Genomic DNA, 17,349 nt, shown 5'->3' on the forward strand with positions numbered 1-17,349 from the left:
TGAGCTTCTGGAAAAGGTTCAGAGAACGGCGACTAAGCTGATTCCCGGAATAGCGAAGCTTCCGTATGAATCTCGATTGGCCAAGCTGAACCTTTTCCCGTTGTCTTATCGCAGAACTAGAGGCGACTTGATTACAGTTTTCAAATTGCTTAGTGCCAAATTTGCACCTGATATGCCCTCATTTTTCTTGTCTTCCAAAACAGAGAATTTACGAGGACACTCCAAAAAAGTTCATAAGCCGAGAACAAATTACTTGTCAGCTGACCATCGACTTTCTCATCGAATCATCAACGAGTGGAATTCACTACCTCAGCACGTGGTTGAGGCTCCATCCGTCGACTCTTTCAAAAGAAAGTTGAATCAACTGAGAGACCACCATTGCCAGGACTAACATAGGCCATCGAGCCTCCTGTCCTTCCCAAACTGAAACTGAAACTGAAAAAAGTGCATGCCTCGATTTATCATTGCCCTTTCAAAAACTAATTAATTTACTACAGTTCGTACTGGCTTAACTGTTTAACATGGATTATACATACACACACTGCACTTCTGATCCAACATACCCGAGCTTCCAATTTTGGGGGAACTCACGAAGTCAAATGACCTACACCAATGTTTAGGGAACTTTGGGAAAATTCTGGGGAATTCTGGGGAAATTTTAGGTTTTGTGTCTCATTTCCCCAAAATTAACTATAGCGGCTTCCCCAAAATTTCCCCAAAATTGGCAGCTTGGATAGGAAGTCACGAAACGAACGCTATGTATTGATAAAGGTACTCTGAAGTCATACGATAGTGAATCAGACAGGCTCCATGAAGTTAATATACATTGACTCATCATAAAATTTTGAGTAGACAGTTCGGCGTATATTTAGGCGAAAAATAGACCACGATGAAAAAATAAGCCTTTAGAAAGCCAGGATATCACATAAAAATTACAGTAATTAAAAATAAAATCTTACAAAAAAGGATCATACGATTTCCATGAAATTGCTCTCACTCTGATATTGTAAACTATCTACAGAAAAAAACTACACGTTTCTATCATACTGTAAAACGCGGGGCTGCGGATCTTAGGCAGTTATTATTTAAAACAACTAGATGAATTGTCTGACTACAGTGAGAATAAACAAATGCCTAAAATGTCTGAGCTAATGTAACATCGAACTTTGAGTATATTTGTGTCTATTCTGTAGGTACATTGCGCTCTACTATGTGTATGCTAGTAGTATGGCAAAACGAGTACATCGAAGTTTGAGACTCCCTTCCAAATATCAAGATGCCGTAACAGACAGTCAACTCTTTACTCATCGTACTAGGAATATGTGATCTAGATAAAGCTAACGCTAGACTCGCTATAAGTGAACTATATTATAACACAACTATTTGAGGTTATGAATGGTTGGTGGGTCCCTCGATATGGGCTTCTGGTTAACCTCAATAAAATCTGTCTGACACTTAAAGAGACTTTGAGTTACATAGCAAGCAAAGTCTGGCCATTTTCCTAAACTTGTTACGAACATCTCCGTAAAAGCTGCAGAGCTCCAGGATATACTTGCAGGATTATCAAGCTTAGCCAAATAAACGGGTTTCTAACAAATGTTAAAAGGAACTCTATACCATTAAAACTGAAGGCACTCCTGTGTTCACAACACCCAAGAGATCCGCCCCCGATGAACTTGAAAAAAATTAGCTACATCCTGTAGTTCATCATTATCCGTCCATTTGACAGTCAATAGACATCATTTCTACACACGGTGACGAAGAAAAATCAGTGTGACTGGAAGCATAGTGGAGACTACAGAACTCTCAATCTTCAAAGTGTGCCAAATGGCTACCGGTTTGCTACTTAGTATTACACATACAATATTTCGCAAGAAGTCTGCAAGGTATGATTATATTTACTAAAATCCAATAATCCAGGGGATATTAACGTATACCAATGACTACGGGAGACATTTGTGTGAGTGCTATCTTAAGGATCGTTTGAGTTTGAGAGGATATCTTTTGATCTGAGGAGCAAGATGAAAACGTTTTAAAGTTTTGTGTCTCTGTGTCTTTGAAGACGTCTTCGCCTTGAGACCGGCATATACAGATCTTTAGAAAACTTAGGTTTCCGATATTCTAAAGGTGCGATTTTGTTTAAAATATTTATGATGTTGTGATAAGATATGTTGGTTAGTGCGTCGGTATTGTTTACAACAAAGAAGGTTCCCCTAATCAGTGATTCTTGGATAATTTTAGAAGTTTTTTCAATCGACCTTACGATAGTTTCTACAAAGTGTAACAGTTTTATGTCTACCGGTTGTAGTTTTCATATTTAGGCTACATATGACAATGTTATGATCACTACCTGGGGACATTTTTTCCAATATACACAGTGTTAGGGTGAGGCCACAGGTAAAAACTAAGTCCAAGACATTTTGATGTCTAGTGGGGCTACTGGCACACTGAATCCACTGTCCACGCTCTAGACATTCGACAAATGATTCATAACGTTTCAGCGCCTTGACTGGAAACCAACAGAAAAAATGTGGGTGTACAATGTCTCAACATTTAATCGTAGCAAGCAGCTCTTGTCAATGACAAACCCTACGCTTGGTCGTGAATGATATGATGCTGAAGAAATTCTGAGAAATATGGACTTTCCTGGCCAACAATATCAACATAGATAAGAATAACCAAATAATATTCCACAAACTTTTAATGTAACTCCAAAGTCCATGGTGATGATCAACATGTCAGTTGTTTGTACTTATATCAATGATATCTAGAATTCGAACCATAGATTTTCGGAAACTCTTTACCACGATCCCTGTGGCTGGTCGAAGATTATTTTCACAATAATATGTGATTTCTGCAGCCTCCAAACAGCTCATATTCCAGCGAAGATTTCTTCCTTTTAGTAGTTTTCATGGAGTCTCTCGTCACGGAATGTTTAGCAATTCTATATTGCAGTTTAAGTGTACCTACTGCCCTCTTCAGCTCATTAAATGTTCAAGCAGCAATCGAATTAATGGCAATTTTCGATTTCCTGACGAAATTTTCTGCCTGACCATTGGAACAAGGGTGCCCATGAGCGGTGAACAAATGTTTGCACCTAATACCACTCAACCAGGTAATCAGTGCGTCTGCAATGAAATGAGTGCGGCTGTCAGTCAATAACACTATGGGAACCCCTTCTCAACTAAACACCTTTCTTAATGCTTGGATTGTAAAGTCATAATTTGGTGAAGTTGTGGAAAAACTTCAATGGCAACAAGTTCACAGTATTTGCCAAGAAATAGACCATAATAGTTGTCTGCCAGGCCTCAGACGATACTGGTCATATAGTCCATTTCGATGGATGATTTTTCAACTCATGGTATCCTTCGCAATGGTTTGCTGTACGATATATATTTGCATTTATCTCCGGCCACCAACATATGAGCCTTGCCGAGGACTTCATTTTCTCAACACCTAAATTTCCACTATGAAGATCTTTAAAGACAGACTTACTCAGTGAAGGAGGAATAACAACACGGTCATTTAAACACAAAATATCATCAGGAGTAGTTAATAACTCATCCCGCTTTGAAAAATAGACAGGAAATCTACGTTTCAGATTAGCATTCCAAACTTTCAGTACAGCATTGAGAGTATTCCGTGCCTGTAGGCAACCGTCGTGCTAGTGATAGAAGAAACCAGGTTAGTAGTGAGTAGGTATTTATTTAGATCGTCGCGTAGTCGCACTAGAGCGTGGGATTACCTGTTCAGACAAACAAAGCTCTTCAACATTCAACATGAGGTAATAGGAAATATAATGCCTATACAAAATAAGGAAGTGAGTGAATACTTGAACTCCATTGTTTTGATATATAATTAGTTGTTTGAAAACAACTCTTAACCAATCAACCCAAGCTGTTACAAATACATTCAAAGTATCGAGGAGTTTCACTGATGAGATCTGGATGTCTCACCGGTAAAGGTTGAATTAACAAACAATCTGAAGTAATAACATGTCTATCTTGTAATGGTTGTCGAGAAGTGTAGTCAACGTGTTGAATTTGTTTGGCACTCCTTTGCTGAACCGTATAGTAATAGGCACTCAAAACAACACTCCATCGGTGAACCATAGCAGCTGAGGAAGATGCTAGGGATTTTTCGGGATGGTAAATTAACTTTGAAGCATCATGATCAGTAACGATAATGGATTTTTTCCGAATAAATATTTATTAAGTCTTTTAACAGCCCAAAACAAAACTAATGCTTCTCGCTGAGTTTGTGAATAATCTTGATCATCAACATTAAGTTTGTGTGAAACACATGTTACTGTTCTACCATTCTGCTCCAAAACCGCACCAATACCTACAGGTGATGCATCAGTAATTAGTACGGAACGTACACTAGAGGAGTAAGCTCGGAGAACAACATCATTTCGAAGAAACTTTATTAGGCTTCGTAAGCATGAATCTTGTTGCTTACCACATTTGAATGAATTAGATGTCAGTATATTAAATAGACAATCAGCATGATAGGAAAAAATTGAAATAAAACGGGAATAGTGCTGAAGAGCACCCACTAGTGAACATTGTTCTGTAAGGTTTTCCGGAGATAGCGACCTTGTCAATGGAGTTAGTCGCTTCATATCTGGATCAAAACCATTACTGTTAACTAGATGTAGATCACTGACATAATTGATGTATGTCGAACTATTGAGAGACTACTCGAGTTAGACGGGAATAGTATAACGGACCAGCTAACTTAGAAGTCACACCTCACGGTCAGCACCCAACATGGATTACCCTTTCATCGTATTAAGGTACAATCGTCGCCTTGAGTACCGTATAACACAAGGTACGTTATTACAGAAATAAAGTAGTAAAAGTAGGTACAAGAAAGAGATTTCAACTACCACTGCATGAGTCAATCCACGGCGTGCGAGTAATTGATGCGCGTTGGTTGCCCTTGAACTTAAAGAGGATCAATGAACCGTTCGACATTTAGTGACTCGATCGTCGGATGATTCGTTTAGGACCCAGTGGCATTTCACTGACCCTACATAGATATCCGAGACATTCAAAACTAGATACACAATTCCAACACTTACTAGGACTCACTTTAATATTCTTCTCAATTAAACGACCCAATAATGTAAAAAGTCTCCCATCATGATCTGCTTTATTAAAAACTGTAACGACCAAACTGCCAATACTCGGTTAGGATATAGAACTAACGAACCAATATTTATTACATAAGATCAGACTGCCTTCTTCTGTATAGCGTAAAAAGCGTTTTTGAGTTACTCGCATCAAATCATATCAAAACACAGACTGTTTTCAATCTGAATGGTTCTAATTTAAGGAAACCAAATCATATCAAAAACAAACAATACTTCAAACGTTACACCCTGTGTTTTACAGTCAAGGGTTTCTCTAACAAAGTAGGGTACCAAACAACAAAAAGAATAGTTAATAAACAAGAGTTTGCTACCTGAGGATCAACAAAAATATACCCAACAAGATGGAGTCAGTTGTCCATCTGCAAAGATTCTGGTGACCTTTCCAAGCAGAAAAAGTTTGGCAGTCATCCACTGAATCACACCGTGACATCTAATGGGGTCAAACATAGCCTTATTATCAATGGTCCGGCAACATGAAACGGTAAATTATGCAATAAAAGATATGTCTTCAGCCGGGGCCACATGGCAGAAGCCCCGAAAAGGAAGACCGAAGAACATAACGTCCAGTTAAAAGAGGCCTGAATAAAGGTTAGACTGTAAGACAGGGGAAAGGAACAAATAAACGACAATACTGTCTTATGAGATGCTGTGGAGGGAGTTTCAGCGTTTTCTTTCCGTTACACATATGTTAACACTTTTCACTAGATTCCTCTGAAGCGCATTTTGACTTAAAGACCCCTAATATTAAACATTTATCATCCGGGGACTAAGCAATAAATCAGTCCAAATATACTTTAGTCATCTTAGGATTCAGGTTGTCATGATTGTCATTGATTTCTAACAGCAAATATTTACAGTATGAAATGGTTCAACACAGTACTCTTGAATTCCCTGAAGAAAACTCGTTTTTTTCGCAAAGAACTCAAATTACCATCCCCGTATCTAATATTAGATGGCAATGATAGAAGGTTAAATATTCCATTCTGGTCTTCGTGTTTTGCATTAATATGAAAGTTAAAGTAAGCTTTCAGCGTACCAAAAAGTGTTGATATTATGTGTTCTTGTAAAGAAGCGTAGTAGTTTGCTACTCGAGGCCGAAAGCAAACTTTCAAAAATATGAAAGAATTTGTTCCAGATTTTTTGGCTTTCTGTGAATCCACCCTCAAATTATATTGGTTCGCTAACCTTTGTTTATGTTTTTTCAGCCCAAAGTCCGATTCCGGTTTGATCGTACGAAGATGCTATGGACATAAATCTTCCATTTAACGCAGTATTTTACCTAGGTTAACCCCGTTTGTGTGGTGGCACTAATAAGAAACCAAATAAGGTTTGCGTCAGACGAATTTATTCCAGTGTGATAATTAGGAGTATTTGAATTATAGTATGAACTAAGAATCCCAGAAATAACGTGTTCGGATCAAGAAGTACTAGATAAACACGAACGAATATACTGTATTTGGAATTCGAACTCAAGCATTCAACAAGTACAAAGGATTCATTAGTTCATTCAAACACCCCATCCGCCACAGCTTAAATGGGAGTTTAAGTGTCTGTAATCGATTGTACGTCTTCTTCTTAAGTTCATCCTCTGTCTGTCCGACATTGTATTGGATAAAAACTCTGTATTATCTAGAATGCACTCATTATTATTAGAACTAACAACAGACTCACCTGCTTCCTGGGGTTGTGTAATCATCATGTCGGTTGTGTACTGAAACCGCTGCTACCTAGAATTTGAAGGCACACTATGCGTGTCAAGTCACGGGTTTTGCGCACATGTAACATATTGTCATGGATTTTTTGTGTCGTTATTTATCAGCTATTAACAGCCCTTTTTCCAACACACGTGAATTTTCGTAATGTTTGTGCTTGCAACATGGTTTTTATTGCAATTTATAAGCAGTTTGACGTATTTCTTGCTCACCACCTAAGTAAATCTGTAGTTAGCGTAATATGGTTATTTTTAACAATACAAAGTCAAACAAGTCAAACTCGCCATTTTTCTAGTCTAAAATAGATTATAGATCGAGTCTTCATGAAAATAAGCCGTAAAACCCATTATATGTGGTTCACCTCCTTGATTATGGTGACGGCGAACGTAGATGTCCGTAGTCGTTCATAAAATGTAATAAGAAACAATTAAGCGTTAACCTAACTATGAATATTATATAATTTGTTTGTATTTAGCCGTAAAAAGTCATATCCACTTAGGTAGCATTGTTTCGTACTGAAGTGACATATTATTATGTAACGTATCAGAGAAAAACTATGTGAGTAACAATTGACGCTGATAGTCTTTTCTAACGGCTTTCTGAATGTATACAGGAACAGTGTATAACACCACATTAAGTAGGCACAAAATCTTCATAAGTAAAACGATGGGTGTATCTTCTGAGCATGGTGACAAAACCATGTCGTACTTAATACTGATTTATGATGTGTCTGTTATAGGGTTGACAAATAAGTTTCTATAAACCGAATGCGCAATCGCAGACCAAAATGTGAACAAAGTTATAATGCATATTCTCGAGTAATATGTAAATGGTGCTTACCAATTTTTCTTGCTAATACCAAATGTCTAGACGAAATACTACAAGGTTAAGACACTGAAGAGCGCTGTTTACATGAAGTTCCCAGTGCTTGTTACTACACAGACTTAAATCAAATAACAACTAATAATGAGTTAATTCATGAATTGCTACTGCATTACAGACTGACTCGTCCGAAGTAATTCATGCAGACAACGTGACAAAAAGTGAATGAGCAATGGAAGCAGAATCACAAGTTTCTAGTATTGATATCTCCTTTATGTCACATTAATTAATTGCATTTTCTTCATAAGTCAGACGACGCTTGTATGTTGTGATGATACTAACTACAGCAATTTGTAAATAACGCTGATTTGTGTGCTGTAAAGATTACCTATGAATTCTTACTAACGGAAATCGAAATCTCTAATGCCTAGCGCTGTTTGCAATTAAGAGACTTATAGGTACATTCTGTGACCTGCTATTTGATTAACTTATTGAATGTGATACTGATAACTAAGTCCAATTCTTTATTGCACGACTAATTTGTTGTTTTTCAGAATTGTATGAATTCATTAAAGTCCTCGAAGGTTTGTTATGACGTTTACACCGGTCTAGAACTTATGGAATTTGTGATTATGGTAGATCATGTGAGAAACCGGTATAGAAGTTTACGATAACTGTGTTCCATATTGACTAGTTACATTTTAATTCAACTAATGAATTATTGAAATATAAATATAGCAATTATACTCAGTGTTTTACTTGATAAACCGTGTCCGTATTTATAAATGGTCGATATGACGCTAGAACAAATATAGATAGAGAATAATATGAATTCATTATAATCCATGGAATGAACAAGTAATAAGATGGATTACGTAATAATTCATTTCATTTTTAAAGTTTAATTACCAATTTATTGCAGCACCCCGTCACTTACATCCGCTCACTTAATCCTCTGTAATTATGTGAAATCTTCAAATTGTAATCACTTATTACGTAACCCAAGTTTTCAGTTCTTAAATCCACGGATCATTTATAACCTATAGAATTTTCACACCACTTTTCTGTCTGTGAAATCCATTCCACTATTACACCACCCATCCTCAATGTTTTACTGATTGTTAAAAGCAAATAACTTTTGACCTTAAACTGCACATATATATACTTATGTATATAGTCATTATTGATAACTTAAGTCATTTCAATTGTTCATATTCAGGTATGTCAAATGCTTCCCACACCACTGTTAAATCCTAATATATGCTTAGTTGTAAGTAGTTGACGAGAAACTACGAAATATAATGAATGCATACCACGATTCATCAGCATTTCTCCTGGTTTCATTTTAATTCATAAGCGGAACTAATCACATGAAATTAAAATCTACTTAGCTACTGATACTAATTTGATGATAAACGTAATCCGACGAAGGTGAATATGTTGTGTGGGTGCCTAATCTATAAGACTTTACGTGGATGTAGGGTTTCTTACTCCTTCTTAATTATTACAGACACTTACACGTGAACATCATTGCTATTCATTCCCATGAAAGTAGGAATAAGATTAAAATAATAATTATGCAAAATTTTATTGAATAATCATTACTGCTGAAGCAGAAAATCAAGTTTACAAGTTGGTATTAAGAATTCTTAGGTAATAATTGTTCACTTTCTTCTCAACTTCCGTTGCGAAACTTTCACTATACTTCACAATGATGCGATGCTTATTGACTCTTTAGCTTCGTTGAATGCTTATGTACACTTCACTCCGTCTTGGTAATGCAGTTCTTGTATTATTTTGGAAGTTCTGCGTAATATGTAACTTCCATCTGCTGTAATATCTAAGAACTTGATGAGCTATGCAGATTATATTTCACAATTGATATAGCTTACCTGTAAGAGTTCGTCTTTTGACGTATGCAAGTAGCATATGACGGCACGGATATCGACACGTAATAAACGTGCTACAATTGCATTGACAAATGCTTACATCCACTTCATAATATTGTCCGCGGTCAATCATAAACAACCAGTCGCCGCTTTCATATTCCACGTAAACGAAACTCATTTTCTTAAGTTCGTATAACACTTTGGATCTTGCGAATGGGGTCAACATGTTCAGCAAGGGTATAAGACGCTGTGGAGCATTATATTCATAAGATCTTCCGAATATTACTTGATCTTCGATACTTCTCCCAGTTGACGTCATTTCACTCCATTTTAAAGCCTTAAACATACATTTGTACAGACTGTCACTCTTCCGTACACATCGTTTTATCTGCTTATTTAGTGACTCAACACGATTATTCGTGCTGTTACCCAGTGCTAAAACATTACCGTAAAACGCACGCGCCCACATTGTCTTACGTGGCATCCAAAAACGTGATAGGTACTGGCCTGTCACTCTGTCCCTCCGATTTATTATTCTGTAATATTGATTAAAACTAGTGAATAAATACATTACAAAGATTACCTTCCAACCGTTTCCGCAGTTACCAATCTAGTCAAGTTCGTTTTCAGTATTTTGTCGTTTGCCTGAGGGCAATTTTATATAAGCAACCATTGGTGTACCTTTTTCCGGAAAGCGCGAATTACATGAAGGGCGCACAGAATGGTCTTTGCATGCCCGTGTGTTATACAGGCAGCCGCGCTTTCAGATCGTGCACAATCAATCACAAATGTTTCTGTCAACATTGTATTTCCCATTATCTCTTTGAATTTATCTAGAATCCATGTCACATTGGCACGCTCTTCTTTTCGTGTCCACGCAAACATAACAGTACGTCCTCGACCCCAATTATCTGTCACCACTAACTGTAATAATGAATATCTACATAGTAGAATACAACGAAAAACATATTCACTTTTCATTATTAGTATTATACGTAGAATCAATGCACAGAACTTCTGGATATTTCCTGTACAAATGTATTTGGTCATAACTACTGAAACAAATTCTTGTTAAATATCCATTTTCTAAATGTTCTCTCAGTTCGCCTTTTTTTCGGAGCATATCCATTACCTGCTTCCGAGTACAACAACCTGAAATATATTTACATACACTTACCAGTGGAGAGTTTATCTTTCATACCTTTGACATCGGCAGCAGTTACCTGTGTAGCGGTAAATAAATCCCCAAAATAAATAGCACTAAGTTTTCGACATTGGATGCTGACCATATGTTTTAGTGGACTCATCTAGCTGAAGGCGCTCGGTCAGGCATCCGCACCAGATCACGTGTGGTAACGCCGTGCTCAACATCAACCGCAATCGCTAGCCAGATTAGATCAGAGAATTCCGATATATTGGTCATCGCCAAATATACTCTTCCGATCTCCTCGACTCTGTCTTTTGATTTCTCTGGGTGGGAACGAAATATATTAGAAGGTGTTACTGGTAGAAGCGTTGTCAAACACTGAATACCTGTGACATCATCATTGGTGAGCCCGACGTGATCTGGTACACCTTATTGCAACTGTGAGTCTGTTCGTTTTTGGGATTTTTATATATCATTGCCTTATTTTTTATTTTTTTTTAAACATTGTGATTTTTTTTCGTGTTTTTTTTCTTGGATATATATATCTTTTCCCCTCGTTCATTATCGTACTTCATACTTCATCATGACTGAACAGACACCTAAAGTACTCAAGCTTAAGACTTTGTCCCCACCTTCGTTTCAACTGATGCCTTTCTGGCCCGACAACATCGAAGCCTGGTTTTGCTACGCAGAAGCCGACTTCTCCGAGCACGGCGTGATCGACACACGTGCACAATTCCTCGCAGTAGTCAAGGCACTACCGCGCGAATTCAACAGGTACGTAACACCTAGTATGTTTACTAGTGATGTTTCTGATCCCAAAGTTTGGAACACGCCTCAACTTCTGGTCAAATCTTCCAAAGAAGCCAATTCGTTTCCTGAGCCCACGCCATCGACCACCTCCGTTTGGCTCCGTCGACTTCAGTCAACTTTGGCGAAAGCTGGACTGGCCACCCATGCTCTTGTCAACGCACTCAGTCGATATTTTGGTTTCGAATGCTTGGCATACGCTTGGTCTCGAACTTGGTCATTACGGTCGCTTCTGGTCTTTTGGCTCAACGTGGTTTCGTCCTACGTCTGCAGCGTTTCTGGTCCGGACCCCTACGAACGCCCTCTTCATATTCTGGATACAAACCACTCTGGTGTAGCATGCCAACTCAAGCAATACATACAGCACATCGCTCCTGGTACCGTTCTCCGAAAACGACCTTCGTTGGCAACTCGACGATCAACGATCGCTTTCCTGTTCGCCAATTCTTCTGTCCTACAATCGCTCGTCAGCCGATCAGTCCCACGATTTAAACCGCTATTTATCGAAAGTATAAACCCTTTCTAGGGGGGGCTCCTGTAGTGACTCACATTTACCACGAGAGCACGACTGGTTTAATAAAAACAATTATTATTATAACCAGCTGTACCAGTGCTCGTTTCAATGTGCTTTTGTTTGATTGTGCTAATGACAGCTATATTTTGCTTCCATTCTGATACTCACACTTTGATTGTAACTTCGCGCGAATTCGGTTACGTTCTGTAACCAAGCTTGTATCCTGGCACGATCTCGGTATCCTTTCGATGCCACGAGATCGCCAGCAAATAAACCTCGACTTGGTCCATTAATTGCCTTCTGGTATTCGGCTTCTCGGGGATTTTATGGATCTATTTGGTTACGTTCGCCTTCTGATCTACTTGGTACGTGTTTCTTGGTAGCGGTGTTCATAGTCAATCCCAACTCGACACCACGCTACGACCGTCAAGTAGCCCATATGCATCTCCGTTGCACATGGTCCCTAAAAAGGACAGCAACGATTGGCGTCCAACTGGTGACTATCGGCGATTGAATGCAAAAACCATTCCCGATCGTTACCCGTTGCCTCACATTCACGATTTGACAGCTACCTTCAAAGGTACAACTGTCTTTTCGAAAATCGACTTGGTTAAAGCGTATAACCAAATCCCTATGGCTACTGACGACATACCGAAAACAGCTATCATAACTCCTTTCAGACTCTAGGAATTTTTGCGAATGCCTTTCGGTCTAAGGAACGCTGCTCAAACATTCGAAAGATTCATAGACGACATTTTTCGAGGTCTCAACTTCGTACACGCGTATGTTGACGACTGTCTAATCGCAAGTCCGGACAGAGAAACACATCTCAAGCATCTGGATCTTGTTTTCGAACGATTACAAAAACATGGCATTACTGTAAACGTTCAGAAATGCCAATTCGGAACCGACTCATTAGACTTTCTGGGACACACTATCGATGCTCAAGGTATCCGACCCCTTAGAACCAAAGTGGCGGCCATTCTGGATTACCCAGAACCGACCACCGTTAAGCAATTACGCACGTTTAACGGCCTCGTAAGTTTCTATAGACGTTTCATACCCAAATGCGCATTACTTATGAAACCTCTGACCGACCAACTTCGTGGAAATGCGAAATCCATTAATTTGGACGACACCGCACGAAAAGCATTCTCCACAGTTAAGGAACTGATTGCTAAAGCAACAATGCTCGCACATCAGGACACCGAAGCACCCATTAGTATCGCAGTAGACGCATCCGACTCGGCAATCGGAGGAGTCTTACAACAATGGGTTAACAACTCCTGGCAACCCTTGGCATTTTTCTCTAGACGGTTGCTAGACACCGAATCAAGGTACAGCACATTCGGTAGGGAACTCCTGGCTATGTATTGTGCTGTACGGCATTTCCAACACTATATCGAAGGCCGTGAATTCACTCTTTTCACGGATCATAAACCGCTCACTTTCTCGCTAAGCTCTCCTTCAGACAAGTACTCTCCCCGTGAGTCTCGACAACTGGACTACATTTCGCAGTTTACTTCAGATATTCAACACATCTCTGGAGCAAACAATGTAGTTGCAGACGCCTTATCTCGCATAACTTCCTTGAACAGTTTCCAAGGAATCGACCTTCTTAAACTCGTCCAGCTTCAAAAAGAAGACACTGATCTTCAGCACGAGTTATCGTCCACAACACTTAAACTATGCATCAAACAGATGGGAACAGGTAAGGAAACCTTACTTTGTGACACATGTACAGGTAGGGATCGCCCAATCGTGCCGAAACATTATCGACGCAATGTCTTCAATACATTGCACAAACTTTCTCATCCAGGTGTTCGTGCAACCATCAAGCTTATAGCAGAACGGTTTTACTGGCCTGGCATGAATAAAGACGTGAGGGAGTGGGCACGCTCCTGTGTAAGCTGCCAAAAATCTAAGGTTATCAGACACAATAAATGTCCTTTAGGCTCATTTAAAACTCCCGATGCTCGTTTCGACCATGTTCATCTGGATTTGGTAGGACCTTTACCAGATTCAAATGGATACTCTTATCTTTTAACCTGTGTTGACCGTTTCACTCGATGGCCAGAAGCAGTACCTATCAAGGACATCACTGCTGAAACAGTGGACCGCACCTTCGTCGAACGATGGGTAGCAAACTTCGGCTGCCCTTCAACCATCACTACAGACCGCGGACGTCAGTTCGAATCTGAACTTTTCCGTCGTCTGACCACACTTTTAGGAAGCACTCGCTTCCGAACGACCGCCTACCACTCACAAGCAAACGGGTTGGTAGAACGCTTTCACCGACAACTAAAAGCTTCATTATCAGCTGCAAACGTTTCACAGTGGACCGACGCTCTTCCACTTGTTTTACTAGGTATTCGGAATGTAGTGAAAGCTGACATTGGATACACTGCGGCTCAACTCGTTTATGGAACGACACTTCGACTTCCAGGAGAATTCGTGGATCCTTCTTCCTCTTCAGTGAACATGGATCTAACCTGCTACACGAACAGGCTTACAAACGCAATGCGTTCAGTTAAACCTGCTTCCACTCGACCACAATCAACCGATGTTTTCGTTCAACCTGACTTACGACATAGTACACACGTTTTCGTTCGTCGAGACTCGCATCGACGACCATTCGAATCAGAATACGAAGGACCATTCAAAGTTCTTCAACGTGAATCTAAGTACTATATAGTCGATAAGAACGGAACAAACGATAGCATCAGCATCGATCGCTTAAAAGCAGCGTATTTAGAAGGAACTCCTATTCACGTCGACTTTCCTTCGGTACAATCGCACAACTCGACTCCTACACTCATAATTCCTCAACCGACAACCAACACTAGCAATGATACTCCGAATGTATCTGAAAATAAACGTAAAACGACGCGTTCTGGAAGAAGAGTAAGATTTCCAGAACATTTAAACGACTACTGCACGTAAGGCACTACTCGACATTTTATATTATCTCGATCTTTCTTTTTAACGATATATAATTTTTTTTAAAAAGACAATTTTATTATGCCTATATATTTATATTTTTATTTAAAAAAAACCAAACAAAACATAAAAAACATTTTTTTAACGCTATTACGTGTGCTTGAGTATATTTTCAATTTTTTCGCCGACATTGTGTTTTTACGCACATACGAGTGCATTTCGACATGCACTTACACTTTCTTTTTTCTTTCCCAGGACGACTGGAAAAGAACGATGCAGTTTACAAGGAGTCAAAATTTTCGTTGTAACTTTCTTTTTTTACTATGTTGTACCTCGGTCCCATATAGTAAGGAAAGACGACCAGACGCTGATACACTTAGTAAGCTATCAGAAGAGTGTTTACCAACGACAAACTCGTTGGGTTTAAACTTCTGGCTGGCCACGTCTTAGGGTCGTCACTGCCCCACTAGTGGGGGAGTGATCTGTAGTGGTAAATAAATCCCCAAAATAAATAGCACTAAGTTTTCGACATTGGATGCTGACCATATGTTTTAGTGGACTCATCTAGCTGAAGGCGCTCGGTCAGGCATCCGCACCAGATCACGTGTGGTAACGCCGTGCTCAACATCAACCGCAATCGCTAGCCAGATTAGATCAGAGAATTCCGATATATTGGTCATCGCCAAATATACTCTTCCGATCTCCTCGACTCTGTCTTTTGATTTCTCTGGGTGGGAACGAAATATATTAGAAGGTGTTACTGGTAGAAGCGTTGTCAAACACTGAATACCTGTGACATCATCACCTGCTTACCAGCTCTCTCATTATTACTTTCGATAACTTCATCTGCTGACTCACAGTGCAGTATTACTGGCTTCAAGTTCTTTTTTCTTCTGATGACAATCTTCTTGTCCATGGATCACATACCTTCCATGAACCATTACATGGATGATTGTGGAGCATGTTGTAGGATTTGATGACATACCCTTACTCCTCTAGTCTTACACGGAATTTAGATTGGCAATTACGGAATTTAGTCTTTAAACATCAGATATTAGTTAAAGATCTTACGATGTTTGCTTCATCTTCAAACCTTCCGATTTCCGCTTATGACCAAACGTACAATGAAACGTTACAAACTGGTATTTGAACCTGATATCCTTTAACAACCTGCTTTCCGTGTGGATGTAACGAGTACAAGTAGTCTGAGAAGCGATAAAATTACTACTTCATACTTTTTGGAACTATTTTAAGGCGCTATCGAATTCATCCCAGCACGCGAAACGCTTGTTCACTGTCATACTTTGAAAGGCATCGCTAAGGTCGACTGAAATGTCACTTGAGCATGAAGCACTACAAACAGAGATCATTAATTATTAAAAAGGTATTCCTTGCAACGATAATAACCCAAGGAAATACTACAAATACTTAGGATTTACCTGTGACTTGACATTTCGTTGAGGTTTACTACAGTTGTTGAGATCGCAGATCAAATTACAAAGCAACAACAGAGCCAAAGTGCACACTACAAAACAGAGAATGCTAAATTAATGCCTTTGGTATTTATTTCGTGCTTTTTATGCAGCATAAGATGACTTATATATGAAAAAACTTGAAACTCATGCAATCCAACCAACCCACGGCAACTGAAATACGGAATGACCGCCTCTAGTCAGGCCGTTCAAGGTCGTTGAAACGAAAGGGCGGGCACATTCGAAAGGATCTAACGTTTGAACCGTGCCGAATTTGAACCATAGACTTTTAGACTACCCTCCCCCACAAAATAATGTTGCATCTTCATATACCCAATTTATGGATGATGTGGCTTCATTTAAAACATATTTCTCACATTAACTAGAGTAAACGTTAGAAGTAACTTCGTGATAAGGATAAACAGCAGTTGATATGAAATCATCCGAATTGTAATCAAAATCGAGCTCATTTAGTTCTTGTGCTTCGCACTGAACAAGTTTCCCACAAGAAACAAATGCATTATGAGGACAAATATTATTTGATAGAACATCAAGATTTGATTCTTCTGAAATAGTTCCCTCAAATTTATTAAGAATGTCATTGCAGAGTAAAAGATCATTAGAAAAATCAGCATCTGTCAAGACTGCATCAGGTTTTCGATCACGAATAGGTTCATTCAACATATTTTCCAGAGATTTGTAAGAAATTTCGTCAGAAATAAGTACGTCACTAGGAAAAACCATATTTAGTGCGATAACATGAGAAATCTGACAAAGCGATTGCTTAGAAACTGTTGTCTCGCAAGAATTCTGAGTTTCATTTGACTCTGAGCTGCTATGTGACTCTACACTGTCCGTTGCAATCGTTGATAAAGATAAATCATC

This window comes from Schistosoma haematobium, chromosome 2, assembly GCF_000699445.3.
Source record: "Schistosoma haematobium chromosome 2, whole genome shotgun sequence".
Taxonomy (NCBI): Eukaryota; Metazoa; Platyhelminthes; class Trematoda; order Strigeidida; family Schistosomatidae; genus Schistosoma; species Schistosoma haematobium.